Here is a 19,489-nt window from a genome sequence, read left to right as displayed (position 1 = left end):
GAAGATCATGGGACAGGGGACAAGGGCTACCCCTGTCCATCGAAGCAGGCCTTGTGACACATGTACACATAGGAGTAGCCGTACGGAGGCAGCTGAAATACAAGTTCTCTCTTGTGTGACAGTCAGTCCTACCTTCTTACTCTGAAAGACCACCTTCTTTCTTTTTAGAACACTTGACTCAAAAAATTCCAACCCTGACACAGTGTGAGGAACAACCGTATGCATTCTTTTTTCCTTTTCTAACCCTTGTGATTCCTGAGACTGACAGGCACAGAATCTTGTAGTGCTGAGGCCCAGCCATCTAAGCTTGATGCAAGATGCTGACCTTAAAATAGCCTGTCCCTTGGACACAGAGCTAGAGGGCAGATTCATGAATAGTGGGCACTTTAAGAGGCACGAGCGTGTGAACTCAGTAGGTTGTCGCTCGAGGTTAAAAAGGAAAGAAAACAGAGTGCGATCAGGACAAGCCTGGTTTTATAAAAATCAAGTGAGTTGGCAGTAAGATGATGAGAGGTTCTGGCATCAGTAATCACAAATAAATATTAAAGAAGATTATAAACAGGAGTCTGACTCTATCCTGTGAAATCTGTTATTTGCATTTATCATTTGGGGGCCCCTGAAGGGAGGGGTGACTCTGTTAGTTACTTTCTATAATTTACGCTCTGTCTTGATTCCCACCAATTTCCCTGAAACTCTTGCTAAGTTTTTCTTTCTTTTCTTTTCCTTTCCTTTTCTTCTCTTCTCTTTTCTTTTCTTTTCTTTTCTTTCTTTTCTTTCCTTCTTTTCTCTTTTCTTTTCTCTTTTTTCTTTCTCTTTCTTTCTTTCTTTCTTTCTTTCTTTCTTTCTTTCTTTCTTCTTGTTCTTTCTTTCATAGGCTCCATCCCCAGCACGAAGCCAACGTGAGGGCTCGAACACACGACACTGAGATTAAGACCTGAGCTGAGATCAAGAGTCAGAGGCTTCACAGACCCACCACCCAGGCACCCCTCTTGATGAACTTTGATGTCATTGCTGTCTGATGTTAGAGAACGGGCACAGCTCTAGCCAGGTTTCGTGCAAACTACTAGCGAAAGTTTTGTCACTGTCGCAGAGGCACAAAGTGGCCCCCAGCCTTCCTGGGTGTTCTTCCTGCAACAACCCCGGTGAAGATTTACTTCTGTGAGCGGAGCACCCTGACATTTCCCTGACACTAGAAGGGCAGAGAGCCAGGGCGACCTGACCTTTTGGAAGACAGCAGTTTGCCTGAGGGAGGGGGGCCTCCTGGGACTTCACAGGGATTAGAATACGATTTAATAACCTCGTTTATTACTGTCTCTCCATGCACATTCTCCTTCCCTGTACCATTTCTTTCCAGGCCTCAGAGAGGTCTCAGAAAGGCTTACTGTAATTCAGAGTAGGTTCAAAAATATTTTAAAGTTTGCACTGAACTCTTTGAAAGCGCAGTGATTAATGCAACAGTGGGGAGCACAGGCTGGGTGTTGGAAGATCGGATGGTAGTCTTCACACTCGCACTACCTGTGGGGCTTGAGCCTCGGTCAGCCTGGGAACTGCACCACTTCCGCAGTTACTGTAGAAACACATATATTTTTAAATGCCTTGAACAGGGGCACCTGGATGGCTCAGTCGGTTGAGCATCCGACTCTTGATTTCAGCTCAGGTCATGATCCGACGTCATGGGATAGAGCCCCAAGTCGGGCTCTCTGCTGAGCCTGCTTAGGACTTTCCCTCTCCCTGTGGCCCTCCCATCTTTCTGATGGCAGGTGTGCTCTCTCATCAATCAATCAATGCCTTGTACAGACACATACAAGATTTTCAGTTCTTTCATCCTCCCTCTTTTGTTCTCTCTTCTACCCTCCATCCTTTCCTTGATTCTTCTTTTCTAATCCCTCATTCTCTCTTTCTCACTGGTGATCAAATGAATTCTATAGCCAGACTAAGATAACCCTCCATGGACTCTAACGGATGGTTGCCTTCAAATACATTACCTCATATTGGGAATTTTGCCAAAAAGAAACAAGCTATATCTTAGTGCCATCACATGTCAAGCCCCATCTTGGGAACTCAGTTACATAGAACAAAGCTGTATTAAGAAAACCCTTCCATCTTTCAGAAGACGGAAGCAGAAGAATATTTCCTAACTCATTCTATGAGACCGGCATTACACTATTATCAAAATCAGGCAAAGACAACAGGAGAAAAGAGAACTACGGACCAGTATCACTCAGAAACATAGATACAAAAATCCTCAACAAGGGCGCCTGGGTAGCGCAGTCCTTAAGCGTCTGCCTTCGGCTCAGGGCGTGATCCCGGCGTTCTGGGTTCAAGCCCCACATCAGGCTCCTCCGCTAGGAGCCTGCTTCTTCCTCTCCCACTCCCCCTGCTTGTGTTCCCTCTCTCGCTGGCTGTCTCTCCGTCAAATAAATAAATAAAATCTTTTAAAAAAAATCCTCAACAAAATATTAGCAAATTGAATCCAATAATGTGTGAAAAAAAAACTATACACCACAACCAAGCGGGATTTGTTCAAGGCAGGCAGGACTGGTTTGACATTTGGAAATCCGTTAATGTAACCTATCACATCTCAGGCTGACAAAAGGAAGTGGACCAGCCTGGCTGTTAGGACGGCAGTAGCCCAGCCCAGCCTCCTGGGCCTCCCCTGACTTAGACCCTCATCCTGGAGCACCACTGGTGTTCCCAGCTATTGCATTGTACCTTCCTGTCTTTTCCTGTCCTAGGCAACCAGTTTTCTCTTTAATCCAATCCCCTTTGCTCCTAACTTTAGAATTTTTTTCATCACTTAATATCTTTGGAAGAACATTTTTTATCTTAATAGAGTCGAATTTATCCTTTTTTATAGTTAATACTTCTTGTCCCCTCTCTGTGAAATCTTTTCCCTATCCGAAGGTCCTCAAGATCTTCTTTCGCTTAATTTTTTTTCCTAAAAACTTCACAATTTTTGTTCTTTAGGACTGTTAACCAGTTTGAGGGAACTTTCTTATTGATTTTTTTCCCTTATAACTAGTTGGCTTTGAACCATTTATCAAAAAAAAAAAATTTCCCCCATTGAATTATCTTGTCACCTCTAATGAAAGTCAACATACAACACATACATGTTGACCTACTTTTATACACATATCCTTTTCCATTGATCTCTGTGTTTATTCTTTTTTTTTTTTTTTTTTTTTTTTTTTTTTTATTAATAATGATTTTTTATTATATTATGTTAGTCACCATACAGTACATCCCCGGTTTTCGATGTAAGGCTCGATGATTCATTAGTTGTGTATAACACCCAGTTCTGTGTTTATTCTTAACACCAACACCACACTGTCTTGTTTACGTACATTTGTAATACCTCCTGAACTCAGATACAATAGTCATCCAACTTCTTTCTTCTTTTTCAAAATCATTTTGGTTATTCTGGATTATTCATGTTACTTTATAAATTTTGGAATCAGCTTGCCAATTTCTATGTAAAAATCTTCTGGGATTTTTGACTGGAATGGTGTGGACTCCATAGGTCACCACTTTGTAGAATGTGAGACTTTCCACGAGACAGTTCCATTTTCTGCTCCCACTGTTTGGCTGTGGCTCTCAAACATTTTACCACAGTATGCTATAAACCCCACACTATTGTTATTTTTGTATTAAACTGTCAATTTTCTTTTGAGGAAAAATTTTAAGAGAGAGAGAAATAATCTCACATTTATTTCCATATCTTACCATTTCTGATGCCCTCCATTCCTTTTTAATGATCTGAATTTTCCATCTGACATCATTTTGGTTAAGTCTAAAGAACCTCTTTTAATATTTCTTGCAGTATAGGCCTACTGGCAATTAATTATCTCAGATTTATGTGCTTTTTGTTTGTTTGCTTGTTTTTTTGTTTTGTTTCTGTTTCTGTCTAAAGAAGTCCAATTCTCCTTCATTCTGAAAGACTGTCTCTGAATTTCAGTTCTAGATTGACAGGTTTTTTTTTTCTTTCTGACTTTTAAAGATATCTTATTGTTTTCTGGCTTGCATTGTTTCTTACAAGAAGTCAGTGATAATTCTTATCATCATTACCCTATAGGTGGTATTACTTTTTACCTCTGGCTGCCTTTAAGATTTCTAGTTTATTACTGTTGTCAAAAATTTAATTATAATGTGCCTCTGTGTGGTTTTCTTTGTGTCTGTCCTACCTGTTTAGGGTTTTTGAGTTTATTGGATTTGTGGGTTAATACTCTTCTTCAAATTTGGAAAATTTTAATAATTATTCCTTGAAAATTTGTTCTGCAGCCCCCACCCCCCTTTCTGGGACGCTGGTTATACGTATATTAGGCTACATGATATTATGCCCCTTTTCACTGATGTTCGTTTTTCTTCAGTTTTTTTTTTTTCTCTTTCTCTGTGCCTTAATATGGGTAGTATTTATTGCTCTGATCTCTGGATCACTGATCTTTTCTTTTCCAGTGTCTATTTTGCTGTTAAGTATATCCAGCAATTTTTAAATTTTAGTTATTGTCTTTTTTTGGCTCTTGAAGTTTCACTTGAATCTTTTTTTATATGTATTTCATCTCTCTCTTCTTGGCAGTCCTGTTTTCCTTTCAATTATCATAGCTTTTTAAAATTCATTTGCCCATCCTATCATCTTTTCTGACACTCCTAGGCCTGTTTCTATTGGATGATTTTATTTCCCATGGTGATAGGTCACATTTTTCCTGTTTCTTCCCTTTTCCAGTGACTTTGATTCCATGCTGTATTGTAGCATGTCTGGATTTTGTTGTCTTCCTCTAAAGAGTGTTGAGTTCTACTGTGGTAAACAGTTAAATTACTTGCAAATCATTTTAATAAAAGAATCCTCAAAAACAGTCTTGTTTTTTAGTGTTGTTACTGTGGGCTAACAGTAACAATTAGTGAGCTTTATACTAGGGCTTAATTTAGTCCTACTACCTGGCATGACCCAGCTGGGGTCACTATTAAGACCCCTAGTACTCAATGAACTCTCTCCATTTTGGTTGTTCAGAACAGGAATGTCTTTAAGCTCTGTGCAAAATGTGGGTGTTTTTCAGCTTATCATTCCCTGGTAGCTCCCTGGAATACCCCGTGGAGGTTCACCTTCCGTGTGCTTACTCAGTATTCCGCAAAAGACTCGAGGGGACCCCTATACAGAGTCTTGAGCTCTTTCATTCTGTAGCTCCTTCTTCTCCTTCACTCTGCTCCAGAAATTCTAACCATTTCATTCTCACCAAACCCCAAACTGTGTCCGCATGTCATTGAGATTGCTGTCCTCTGTCTGGGTCCCCCCTTTCTGTTCTACAGTCTGAAAAATGCCTCCATAAAAAAACAAAAAACAAAACAAAACAAACCCCCAGGGTGATTGTAGAGGTCCTTCATTTACTTACTTTCTGTTAGGGATCACAGTCTTATGCTGGTTGTTGCTCAATGTCTGGAAACGATCGTCTCCCATATTGTGTACAGGCTTCCATTTATTTACAGCAGAAGATTAAGTCTGGTACCAGTTATCTTATTATCCTTGGGGGTGGAGTTCCCTATAGCATTTTCTAACATAAGGCCCATGGCTTGAGCAGTCTCTGACAGTCTCATTACAAAGAAAAACATTTAAAGTCCTACCCTGTGCAAAGCACCATGACAGTCCCATGGGACATTAAGTTCTTGTGGTTTTGTTGCGATGTGTAAACACATCAATGTGCAAAATACTTTCTTTGAGCATTGTATTGCTTTAAGCTCCCTAGAACACTAATGGAATAAACATCTCTATGTAAAAAATAGATCCCACTTCCTAACACTATAGTTTTAATTTCCATCCCATAAAAGTTCTCTCATTAAGGTTCTTCTGTTGTTTTGGGCATTTTTGCATGTGTGTATATGTACTTGTCTGTTTGTAATGGAATTTTAATTGTGTGGCAGTGCACTGTAGTTTCTATACTAAATTCTTACAATAACAAGTATTTGGCCGCAGTGTGCCTTTCCACCCTCACCACATTTGGGCTCTTGCCCACAACAGCGAAGCTTAGAGTGTTCATAATACTGTTTTGGTTCACTCCATAACTGAGGTTTTGGTGACATGCATCTCGCCACCCAGGGCTTATTTACTGGTTCCTGTCCTCTGCCACATTTTCCTCCTCTTGAGTTTTGCTTTGGTTGTTATTTTGCTTCTTTGGTTGCTTAGTTTTCTGGTTTTGTGTTTTGGCTCCTGATACTACCTTGTCCCATTGTGCTTTCTGTAGTTTAAAACCAACAAGGTTTGGGCTGGCTGTATTTATTTACTCATGGATTTTATCATGAGTCCAATGGTTCCAGCACCTTCTCACCAGAGAGAAGAAAAGAGTATGTGGAGCCCTCCTGCCCATGTGTTCAAGCCGTCCTCCCATGACATTCCTGTTTCTTGACCCTCTGGATACCAGAATCAGCACCCCAGTTCAACCAGGGGGTTCAGCCCTCCCAACACAGCTTCTACCTATCCCTGGGCATGTCCTTTCTGTCCAGTCTTTCCCATGTCCTCACCAGCAGCACTGATCTATTCTCTATGCCAGTTATTCCAAGCCATGATATCCCTGTAGAAAACCAGACTGATCTTAAACAGTAATGACCGAGAGTAGCTATTAACATGTGGCCCTCCCGAGTACCTGGTTACTTAGGACAGGGAAGGTCAGTGCACAAGAAAACCAAGAAAATGACTCCTGGCCAGCACTTCAGGCACGGGTGTTGGGGCAGGGGTGTGCAAGTAAAGGAATCATTTTGAAGTCTGCTCTTCACTGGAGTTTCTCTATTCCCTTCTTCATCCATGCCTCTTTCATTCTGTTACCAAATTCAGAAAACAATCAAACCTACAGAGTTTACCAAAAGACAAGTGACTTCAGTGAATGAGAGTAGTTACGCCAATACCACACTCGAAAGCTCAAAGTATGGTTCCGGAAGTGACTATCCTACCATTCTAAAGACTGCATCATTCTTGTTTGATACGGAGTTGATTATATCAATTAATAAGCTTTGAATTCCCCATTTCTACAGGCAAGAAGAGGCGGAGGGGCTTATCTGTAAGCATGGACCAGATAGCTTTAATAACTGATGGTTAAATAATCCCCCCACTAGTCGAATATCTAACGTTTTGGGGGACACTGAAAGACTTTGTCTCGTTGGCAGTAATAATGGGATGTGCAGCAACCCAGTATGAATGATCGAAGTTTTCTTTAGTGGGTTCCTCACATCTTTGCCATCATCAGGAATTGTGATGAAAAAGCAAAAGCTGATCCAGAAAAAAATATTTGCATCTAAGCTTTGTATAAATGACTGGTTTCATTCAAATCTATAGTCAGTGGTACTTAATCAAAGTCCTTTTCCTCAAAATATTTGACAATTAATCTTGGGCCAACTAAACATTCGGCTGATTTAGATATCAGACTTCCATGGCAATGAAGCTGATTCTTTTTAAATAGAGCACAGTTTTTGGCCAATGTGTTTTTCTCTGGAATTCTGCTAAAGATTTTATTTTAAGTTTCTCTCAATACCACAGGCGGGAGTGACTAACCGAGCTGCTTGGGGTTGTAAAGAACCATCTATCCTCAGGAATTTTTCATTTTTTATTCTTATAGCGTATACGGATGCTTATGGCCTTTTTCACACTGTGCAAAATATGATTTACTTCATAGAAAAAGCAACTATGATACGAGGTCAAAATGCTTGTATAATCAATATGAGCTTCCTATATGCGGGATCTTAGAGACAGAACTGCTAACTGCATTCACGTCTGATCTTGAGCTCAGCAAAACAGGTCTGCGTGTATGTGAGGGGTGAGAGGGAAGCTGGTGGAGAGACACCCCCCTGAGGTGTACAGAGTGCATTAATGCTAAAATTATACGAAGGTCCCAGCAATTCAATGAGGAGCCTTGTTGCTTCTTATTAATGCCAATGGATTCTCTTATTTTTCCTTGTCAGATTCCAACATTGCTGGCTGTCTGCTATTCAAAGCATCTGAACCCTCCCAGATGCCAGGCTCTGTGGGTGTAAGACAGGAAATGCAAAAGGGTTTTGGCCCGAGGACAAAAATGTGAACTGTAACAGAGCATGCTCTGTGGGATGGTCTCTATTATTTTTATACTGTTTCAGACTAGGTGTTGAATCACGAGGAGCCTGTCTCTGTGGAAATGTTGGTGTATCAGACCACTTGAGGGACAAAGTCCTAAAGCAAGGACAGGGACTTACTGGATAGATCGTGGGATATCTCACAGGCTCAGGAAGGTCATGTTGGCAGAGTCTGCCCAACGAGGTCCCGGGTGTCCATCTCTCACAGGTCCTTCCTCCACAACTTCATCCTTTACCCTCCCTACGGACTGCTTCCTCCACGTGACAGCTGACATGGCCACCAACAGTTCCTGAACTTTCCCCGGCACAACTTCGGCCACATTGAGGGATGCTGGAATAGGGACAGGAAGTTTTTGGTAGAAGTGGATAGAAGGGGGAAGACTAGTAAGCAAGCGCTGAGCAGACAAGAACACCCTTCAGTACAAGGGGCAAGGTGGGCATTTGTCCTAGTCTGGGCCATTAATCCAATTCTAAATTGTCACAGACCCGATATCACTGATATGGTCATCATTTGCTGGATTTAAAATAAAAAACAGCAAGCAGTGCTCTAACCCACCTACGACTTTCTCCAGTCATGGCAAGAGAAACAGTATTTTGCAGACTTGGTTGTGTGGTTTCCCACCATCGTCCAAAACAAAGACCTAGTAAAACACGTAATTAAGCTAGACGGTATATTTATTGAGAGCAGGAGCCCGCCCTGCTCATGCCTGATTCCCTACCGTGTGTTAGAGCAGTGCCTTGCACATATGAGTACTCTCTAAAGTCTGACTACAGTCAATTTTTGGAAAAAATGTCCTACCAATATCAAGCTCAGGAAATCATAGGCAACTGCTATGCACCCAGTGTCCACGGTGGAAATGTGAACGGGTGGCTACACACTGGAATGAAGACAGACTTAACAAAAGTGCCACCAGAAAGTAATGGCAGCCTTTAACGAAGGCTGCGGGACCAGCACACTCAGACAGGCAGCGGCCTAGGAGTATCTCTTGTGGGGGTGGTCATGGAAGGCTTTCCAGGTGAGTCTGGAAGCTTCCAGCGCCGCATGCCCCGGGCAGCAGCAGGAGGCCAGGCTATGTTTGCAGTTCGACTTGCTGAGACTCTTGTATTTTGCTCTGAAGTTCTCGTGGCTTTGCACTAGACTGCACATTATCACAAAAAGTAATTTTAAATATAGTAAGATCGCTACTAAGGTAACATGTGGCTCTTACGTAGAAACTGATCGTGTCCTGAAACCTACACGTGCCTGTGGTGTGTGTTGTATAATTTCACACACTTAACCAGCACCTCCATCCAAAGCCAGACACGGACTTCCGCCTGTGGCCAGAAGTGGTCACGTGAGGCCTCCCCTATGTGCCCCCTCCCGCCCTGCTTGGTGCCCCTCCACAGAGCCTGTCCTTCCTTGTGCGGTGGCACCATCCCTCATGTGGCTCTTCTGTCCCCCTGACTGAATTAGGCTCCCTTTGAGCACAAGTCTTCTTGAGCCTCACCGGCCTTTCCTTCCTTCTGGTTGTCTGTGTGTCCTTCCCAGGGCTCTTCCCCCAGATGTCACCGAGGGGCCAGAGCCGAGGCGTTGCTGAGCCTGCAGCGGCCCTCAGCATCACAGGGTGCCGTGCAGACTCGCAGTGACTGCATAACAAGCCGCCTGAACTCGGCGGGGGCACCGACCACAACTCGAGACTACTGTTCACCGTGGCCCCGAGCGGGGCGGCTCTGCGGCGGGTCTCCCCGGACTCAGCACAGGGCTTCATTCGGCGGGGCACTTGGCAGGGGCAGAGACACCCACAATGCCTCAATCCACGTGGGCTTCCTCTGGCAGGGCCCTGACTTGTCCGTGGCACCTGGCTGCCCAGAGAGAAGAAAGGGAAGCTGCCCACTGTCCAAAGGCCTGGGCTAGGAGGTCGCCCACGTCACCTTGCACTGTGTCCTACTGACAGGGGGCGGCAAGCTTTCTGCAGTGGACCAGGCAAGTGAGTACTTCAGCTTTGAGGGCCAGACGTCTCTCTCACCACTGCTCAACTCGGCCGTTGTGGTGTGAAGGCAGCCAGAGAAAACACGGAAATGAAGGAACCCCGCTGTGTCCCAGTAAAACCTTATTTACAGAAACGAGTAGCAGGCTGGATGGGACCTGCCGGCTGATCCCTGCTGTCAGTCACCAGAGTCCCGAGGCCAGCCCGATGTAAGGGGAGGAATGGCGCGTGCCTACAGGAAGGGCCAGACCATCTCAGAGGTGAACTGGCACAGTGTGAGGCCCTGGGTCTCACGAGCCAGCCAGTGAAGGGCGGGGAGGTCGGTGGAACCCGCCATGACTGTGAAGACAGTGTTGGGAAGGACAGACAGCTGGCTTTCTGGCCCCCTCAGGAGCTTAGCTCTAACAGAAGGAAAGGGCAGAGCTGCAAAGCCAACACCTACAGAGGCAGCTCCCACTGGTGGGGCAGAGTCTGTGGCCTTCCCCAGCCGATCACACTCAGAAAACCCACAGAAAATGATTTCACCTGCCCACAGTGTTCTACTGGCAAAAATGGTATCCTTTTCCTTCTAAAGCTGTCAAAACTAAGAAGACCAAAACTCATGTATTCTTTTATGAATTTATGTCAATATTTCTAACATCAGGACTAACCCTATTGAAGGAGAAGACGGTGGAAAGGGAGCAGAAAATGAGGAAGGGGAAGGCGACCTGCCATGGCCACTCAGGGCAGGAGCAAGGGTGTTTGGGGAAGCTTCTAGTGAAGGGGGGCATGGAAGATGGCGAGTCCTTGAAATACAGAGTACGTTATGCTTATCTTTCCGTCCAAGGCTTGTAGTCAGGTAGACAGCAGTGAAGCAACAAGGTTTGGCTCTATGAACCATAGTTACCAACTAAAGAGCAGGGGTTAGTGGTTTGGAATGGAACTTTCATAGAGGGTGGGGACAGGTGCTGCCTGAGAGACACAGAGACTCTGTGAACAGGGCTTTCAGTTCAGTCTGACAACAACCCTGGAGGGAAAACAGTGACCTCCTGGAAGCAGTACTCAGTAATCTTCAGAGGAAAATCCCAGGAGGTAAGCTGGGAATGCCACAGAGAATGGGAAGCAAGGAAGTCATCCTGAACGGCAGCTTAAACATGGCCTCGTGAGGGTCAGCAAGGCAAGAACATGGCAGAGGAAGAGTGCGTCTGATGTAAATGACAGAGCTAAGAAGAGTCTGTGGGTTCATGGGTTGGGGAGGGGGGGAAGATGAGGGGAGTCTTCCCACAGAAAGCCCTGCTGGACAAGAAAGAATGGACAACAGCCCAACAAGAGAAGAACTTTCCAACGATTGAAGGTTCTAAAATGGGAATGGCTTCTCCATGGAGTGGGGAATCCCTAACATCTGACGCGTTCGTGCAGAGGCATGCAGGGTGGCCTGCTGCCCTGAACAGGCATCACGACACGGCCTATCAGAGCCCAGCAATCCCACTCACTTTGCTGCCAGAACTTGACACGCTTTTCTGAGAAACATCCTCCTTCTTACATGTAAGCCCCCTAAAGACCGGAACTTAGTGGCTTTGCACTATTCCCTATTCCCATTTGATGAACGAACAAATAGCCTCACAGGCCCTCAGGATCACTATGGAGGTGGAGACATGGAGCTAAACACACACTCCCATATGGCCCAGCCATTGTCTGCCAGGGATTTAGCCACGAGAAACGAAACGCGTCCACACCAAGAAGTGCCCGGGAATGTCCATAGCAGCTTTGTTTTAATGGCCAAAAAAATGGGAACGACACAAATATTTATCTGCTGGTGAATAGATAAATAAATAAATTGCATCATAGTCACACAACGGAACCTTCATAAAACCCATCAGTAAAAAGGAACACATTACCAGTGCACGCAACGACCTGGATGAATTTAAAAAACAGCGCACCGAGTGAGAGAAACTGGACACGAGAGTGAGCACCGTGTGGTTCCCTTCATATGGAATTCTAGAAAAGCCAAATCTGTGGTGGTAGAAAGTAGGTCAGTGGTTGCCAGAAGCCAGAGGGTGGGAGAAGGGAATGCCTGCGAAGGGGCAAGAGGGAGTGTTTTTGGAGTGCTGGAATATTCTGTCATGACTACGTAGTGGCTATGCAACTGTGTACACTCGTCAAAACTCTTCGAATTACACACTCCAGATATGTGCAGTTTAGTTCTTGCACTTTATTGACACCTCGATAAAGTCACTGGAGAACGTAGATGTTCTCAGACTCGGTTTTCAGGGTTGGGGGCAGTTGGGGAAAGTTGGAAAGTTATATTTAAGTAACTCAGCTGATTGCATGAGAGGAAGCAGGGCTCCGAGAAATTTTTTACTTCTTGGGCCCTGGGGCTGCGTTTCCAGGGACTGGTGCCCAGGGCTTATCAGGGCAGAGAAAAGGGTAACAGGGCTCACCCAGTGGTCTCAGTGGCCATCATGGGGCTGTGCCCTGTGACTGCTGTCCCCCCTTCCTGGGTGCAGGAGCTCCCCTACCGCCAGGACCCTCAAAGTAGAAAGACAGGACTAATGGAAAGGGCCACCGGGAGCCACCTCCACGACAAAACCTTCCACCCCTCCACCTGGAGCTGCTCCAGGAACCCAGGCTACCCCACCCTTTCCTGCAGCACCCTGAGGCTCTCCAAGGATGAGGCTCACGGGTTAGGGAGTAAACAATGAATGAGTCAGGAGTGTATATCCGAAGCCTAGAGGGGTCTGACAAATGCAGTGTGAGAGATGACTTCAAAATACACAGCCACCTCTCCCGTCCCTGCAACACACACGCATAGGGGAAAAAAATAGAGCAAAGACAAAGCTCACAAAGCAAATACCTAAACTATTTCAAACTAATAGGCTAAGAGGATATAAACATCAAAGGGAAAAGGAAATTCCCTGTGTCAATATCTTGGGTGAGACAAGGCTCTTGAGCAGAATCTTAAGATGAAGAGGCGTGTTTGGCAGACGGGAAGAAGATCACCCCTGAACCACGGGTTCGAAATGATGAACTCCAAGTGAAGGTGCTGCATAGACTTTCAATCACTCACAGAAGCCTTCACCACTCTTGTTTCTCATAAGACAAATCGGGATTATTTGGGGTCTTTAAAATGCCAGTTCCCAGATAGCTTTCAAACAGCTGGCAAAATCCAAGTGCAGTCTGTGACGTTAGTGTCCACCTGCTGCTTGCCTGACTAGACCGCCGGCCCCCTGAGCACCAGACTCGGCTCACACCTTCCTGTGCCCAGCACCCAACACAGAAGGCGAGCCCAGAGTGCAAATGGACCCAAGAAATGGAAGAGCGAGGACTGAGTCAGGAAATGTTCGATGCTGGGGAGAACCGCCCACGGGCAAGTCACAACCTCTGGCCCTCGGCTTCCTTATCTGGAAAAGGGCGGTTCTGTTCCTGCCCACCCTGCAGGAGCTGGAGAGGACCAACTTGGGACTCATCAAGTGGCCTTTAAACTAGAGGGTTGGCATTACTCGGGCAGCCCCTTGTCCTCATAGGAGCTGGTGCCGTTGGGGATGGATAACAGGCCTGGAGGGGAGGTTGGCATCGCTGCTTTCTCCCCTCAATGAATGGAGGCTCTTTAACCGTTACTACTATATCGTATTTTCATTTCGCAGAGCTCTTAGAGATACCGTGCCTTAACAGAAGGCACGAATGTCTGACGCTGGCATGGGACTAATCGGAACGGCATCTTCTCTCTGGCTCTGCATGTACAAGGCTCTTCAGTTCTGCGCGCAGTAATTAACAACATACATAGGTAACAAAGTGAAACATCCCAGAAAGAAAAGGAAATGAACAAGAAGAGCAACAGTCATCAGAGGAGTTCTGTGGATTGGATCGTGTGGGTGTTGCTTGCACTTACCTGTTGGAGCTCTATTATTTGGCCCTGAATAGAGTTCAGTAGGGTTCTATCAGCGACGCTCCAAGATCCACAGGAGCGGCACCACGACAGGGTATCTGTTCCACCTTTTTGGGATTCAAGAAGTTTGTTAAAAGCTGGGGCGCCTGGGTAGCGCAGTCGTTAAGTGTCTGCCTTTGGCTCAGGGCGTGATCCCGGCGTTCCGGGATCGAGTCCCACATCGGGCTCCTCGGCTGGGAGCCTGCTTCTTCCTCTCCCACTCCTCTGCTGTGTTCCCTCTCCCGCTGGCTGTCTCTCTGTCACATAAATAAATAACATCTTAAAAAAAAAAAAAAAGAAGTTGTTTGTTAAAAGCTGAGGGGACTGCTTTGAGTTGTTTATAAAGCCAGAGATCATGAAGGTGCTAGTGGCGCCTGTCGGTTCCTTTGGCCTCTGCCTGCACCACTAGTGCCCAGGGGTGGCTTGGCCTTGCTGGTTCCCAGCTGACCGGAGTGCCGCCTGGTGTGTAGGACCCAGCTCGGGCAGCAGGCCTCCGGCTTTGGTCCTGGTGCCCAGTGCTGCTGTCCATCACCTCTGGAACCTTGAGCCCCCTCCTATCAAAGCCATACTTTCTGTGCAGTGGTTGAGCGGCTGCTTTGGGCTTTGTGTTAATAACCCACCGGGGTCCTCTGCCCCACAAGTAAAAGGAATTTGGGGAATGTGCGCGGGAGTTGTGCTAACGTGGGTAGCTGTGCTACCCTTCTACATGCCAGTCTGCTCTGGGGCTCTGTGGTCTCCCCCAGCTGTCGGGATATTCTCTGTTAGAACGCTGCCTATTCGAGGCACGAAGAGATTGGAAAACTGGCCCCATTCCACACGTTCATCTGCTTTGATCACATCACCTATCTCACGGAGGTCACCTGGGGATACAAATAACCTTTTTTTTCTCCCCCCCAAGACTCTTCAGCTGTCCCCAGGCCCCCGAGTGGAGGATTTACACTCACCTGCGCTAAGGACCACATCTGCCTGTGGCATCCTGGGCACCTCCCCAGGAGCCCTGCTGGCAAATTCAGGAGCCCTGCTTATACAGAGCCCTTCAGTGAGCCAGAACTGTGCATAATGAGGACTTTGTGCTTCTCAATATTTTTTTAGATCAAAAGGAAACTTTCCCACTTTCCCTGCCTTTGGCTTCAGTTATTTGAAATGGCAAAAGTTATTAAAATTCCAACACAGAAATATGCTTAATAAACAAGAAAGGAGTTTTGAAGACCCACCACTGAGCATGAAAATTAACCCCCAGTTGCCAGGCCCTAGGTGTAGACAGTGTCTACGGCTGGCATTTGGCAGGGGTCTTTATGCAATGGTCCTTCCTTATTATTATAACTGAGAAGTTGCTATGACCTTTTGCTATGTGTAACATCTATTTTTCTGATATCTCACTTAAAATAAAAAACTGAAACATACAAGGTGTTCTTGTTTATACACAACCTGTGTGACGGCAAATTCGCTTTTAGAAGGCAACGTTTATTCATTCATCAAATATTTACCGAGTGTTTGATTTTATGGGGCAATAAAAAACGAGAACAAACAGATTGAGGAGCTCAAAAGCTTAAAATCCATTGGAGAAAAGAAAAATAAAGTACACAAATAAATCCAAGGGGGAATGGGGAAACATTCAGGGGGAACTCGGGGTCACGCAAATTCAAAGGAAAACATAGTCCTGGCCCAAAAGAAGTAGGAGAGACCTCTTGGCCTGAAGGTTGGGTGGGTATGGCGGGTTAGAGATGGTCACAAATTCTTTGACATTCTTCCATTGAGAAATGGCATCTTTGTCCCTCCCCCTGAAAACTGATGGGTTCTCTGACTGTTTCAATCCATAGAGGATGGTGGCACAGATTCATGTCACTTTCTAGGCCAAGACCTTGAGATACCTGCAGCTCCGTCTTCTTGTCTTTTGAAACAACTGATCTTGGAATAGTCTCTCTGGGAGCCACGGGTCTCCCTGTAGGAACCATCCTGAGATCCTCATGCTGGATAGACCAGCATGGAAGCCACATGGAAGCACTTCAGGTGACAGTCTCAGCTGAGTTGAGCCCACTAAGCAGATAACCCCACTAAGGCACCAGACACGTGAGCACAGCTCTCCAGGACTGTCCAGGGCAGCCCATTTGCCAACTGAGCACTATTGAATGAGCTCCATCACCACCGTGTGCAGCACAAGAACCACCCAGCTGAGCCTTGCAGGGACAGGTGGCCAGCAGAGGATGGTTTTAACCCGCACAGATGATGGCCCGATGGCATCCCAGAGAAGGAGAACATGGTGGGCAAAGCCACGAAGGCATGAAGATGAAGAGAATCTACTCAAGAATTTGAGTTTTGGGGAAATCAGTAAACTTACAGGAAGTGTAAGGGACAAAAATAACTATTATCCATAGTTCAAGGCTAAATAAAGAGTCTGAAGGTCATATGTTATGTTATATATTCTATAGTCAATGGGGTGCCACTAAAATTCTATGTTTTTTCAACTTGTGATTATTGAAATTTATAAATATACACAGAAAATAATATAATGATCCTCTGTAGACATCACCACTGGGGTTCAAGCCACGTCTAAGTGGTTTCCTAGCAAAAGAATTATCAATGTTTGCCAGTCTTTTTTCCTGAAATATTTTTAGGCAAATCCCATACATCAGATCATTTTATCCATAAATCTTCTAACACATAAGGGCTTTAAGAAGTAACTGTAAAGTCATTTTCATGCCTAAGGAGGTAACAATCTTAGTAAGACACCCATTCCATAATCAAGTTTCCCCTATCGAAGTTCTCATATTGTGTTCTTAGTCCTGGTTTGTTGGACTCAGAGTCAAACTGGGTCCCACACTGCCTTCGGTTGATTGGTCTCTAAGGCCTCTTGTAAGAAACGGCAGTGGCGTGTCAGACGCTGCCCTCTTGCCCGTGCTGTTTTGTTCCGTAGAGTTCCCCAGCGTGCGCTGGGCTCCTGGTGCCCTCACCAAGTGTATCAGTCAGCAGGCTCTAGGAGAGCAGGAAGAGAGGGAGGAAGTTGGTCAGGGCAGCATTTTGAGGTCAGGGAGCCACGACAGGGCTCTGTTTGAGGTCAGTCTGATAACATACAATACTGAGGTGTAGGGAAGATGGGGACCCATCCTTAAGGAAGGCTCCTGGGCTCCTGGGCCAGCCTGCAGGGTGAGGAGAGAACACAGAGACCGTGAGTGGAGAGGTCACGGGGAAGTTCTGGTAAAGATAACCTCTCTCAGGTGCTTACTGCTTACCAAGCTCCCTACATGAGAATTCTGGTGTCCACCTGCTAGATGATGTTTCTCAAATTCCACAGAACCACAGGGGACACGTGATTTATGTGCATGGTTAGTACACAACACATAATGAACCAGAACCCCAAAGCCTGTGTTCTTCGCTGCTGTGCCAAATGGCAGAAATTAAGCCCCTGGGGCTACTCTGGGAAATGGGGGGGGGGATGTATGCTGTTGGGGGCAGGGAGGCCAGGCACAGACTGAGGGAAGCAGGCGAGGTTCATGGAAAGCCCCGTGAGCCCAGCATCTCAGCACGTACTCGAGAGCACGGTGGCCATCAGCACCCTCGAAGAGCCACTTCTTACAACACATGCAGAGCCCTGGGCCCACCCGAGACGGACTGGATCAGAATTCCTGGGAGTCTGACCCAGGAACGTGCACTAATAGGCACCTTGGGATGTTTCGCCCTAGTTTGAGAAACACTGGAATAAAGAATGGGACGAGCTCGAGCAGAGGGAGTAAGGAGAGCCATGCACTTGAGCGGGATGTCAAATTGAAGTAAACAGGGAGAAAAGGACTTTTCACAGTGCCTCATACGTAGTTCGTACTCACAGATACTGCTGAGTAAGCACGTGGAAAGGAACTTTGGTATCAGGAACTGACACAGTGTCTCCAGGCGAAGCACCCAGTTTCGCAGCCCCCGAGGAAGGCAGAGTTGGTGGCTCCCTGCCACCAAATACTGCTTATGAAAGGGCTTCTTACCTTGTGGGGAGCACAGAGACTTCCATCACACTGGGAACCTCTGATTGAAGAAGCTACAGTAACGGTCACTGAGGCCCAAGCTTTCCCAGCCCCCTTGACAACTGAACTGTCCCATGTGTGTGTGGGAGAGATGCAGAAATCCCACCAAGCAGGATGTAGTAACCCTGGACCAGGTTGAAGGAACGTGAACAAAGGACTGAGTGCGATGGGTGGTTGTGAGAGCCGTGTGCTGTTCTATCAGTGGTGATAAGATGTTACTACCGGTGTGGAAAGCAGACGAGAATATTGGAGCCGAAGACACTTCCCTCTGGAATGCGGTCGAGGCAAAGGACGCCCAGTGAGCATTTTGAGAAATAAACATTGAGACAGGATTGAACAGAACTGAACAGGATTCGATGGACACAGTCATGAATCTGATGCTTTTAATAGCTCTTTTTATTAATGTCTTCCTGTTGGTAACCCTAAGTATTTATTTTGAGGGGCTTTTTTTCTTTTTAAGGAAATGAAAATCAAACCAATGAAATTTTGCCTTTTTAGAGAGAGCACGAGTGGGGAGGAGAGGGAAAGAGAAAATCACCAAGCAGACTCACCACTGAGCACGTAACCCAACAACGCAGGGCTGGATCCCATGACCCGGAGACCATGACCCGACCGGAAATCAAGAATTGGGCACCTAACAAACTGAGCCACCCCGGTGCCCCTAAAATGTTTTTTAAAGACGACTGCTTCAAATCAAACTATCATGGCACATTACCTGTGGGGTAGGGGGGTGGTGGGGAGGGGCCCCTGGCGGGTTGATAAAGTTGTTTCCTGATCTTGGTATCATATATCTGATCTCCACACTTTGGATTATATTCCAATACAAATTTGACCCGAAGAGGCTGTCTCTTTGATTGGCAGAGATGGACCAATCGGTCATAAGTTGGGATGTGTAATATCCACTTCTCCGGGAACCATAAAATCTTCTGGAAAACCATCCTTGTTTTGCAAGTAAACATGATCATGTTTATCTGCTGGGTGTAAACTGAGCTTCCGCGTACTCTTCTGGCAACGTCTTCTCACCACCGCCCTCCCTGTGAAAGATGCGGCTGTTCCCGGTGCCCCAGGGTGCTGGCTGGAGCAGACTGGAGGTGGCACATGAATGAGCTCCCTGCAAAGGAATCGGAGCCTGATCTCAGGAACTGTTCTTCCCGCCTATGGCAATTATCTTAAAAAAATTTTCTGTAGGATCCTTGATTTGTCTTACCAATTCTACATCAGTGTTTGTTTTTAAATCAAAGTTCATTTTTTAAAAAATACAGGCTCAGGAAACATTAGGATTCAATATCCACTTCGTCTTCAAATACTACAACTGCATAAGCTGATGAAAGCAGACCTTTTTTCCCCTTGGAATCTTTGAATTATGAGAAAATAAAATCACTGCTCTGTATTTTCAGCTAAAAACGAGAAGGGATGGGGGAGGGGAGGAAATGTAGGTCTGCATCCAAAAGACAGAAGAAGGAAACTGTCCAGGGAGATGGCTACTGTCCTTACTATGGCTACACGAACTCAGTTCTGATCGG

Source organism: Ursus arctos, unplaced genomic scaffold (genome assembly GCF_023065955.2).
Source record: "Ursus arctos isolate Adak ecotype North America unplaced genomic scaffold, UrsArc2.0 scaffold_8, whole genome shotgun sequence".
NCBI lineage: Eukaryota > Metazoa > Chordata > Mammalia > Carnivora > Ursidae > Ursus > Ursus arctos.
Note: the sequence above shows the minus strand (reverse complement) of the source record.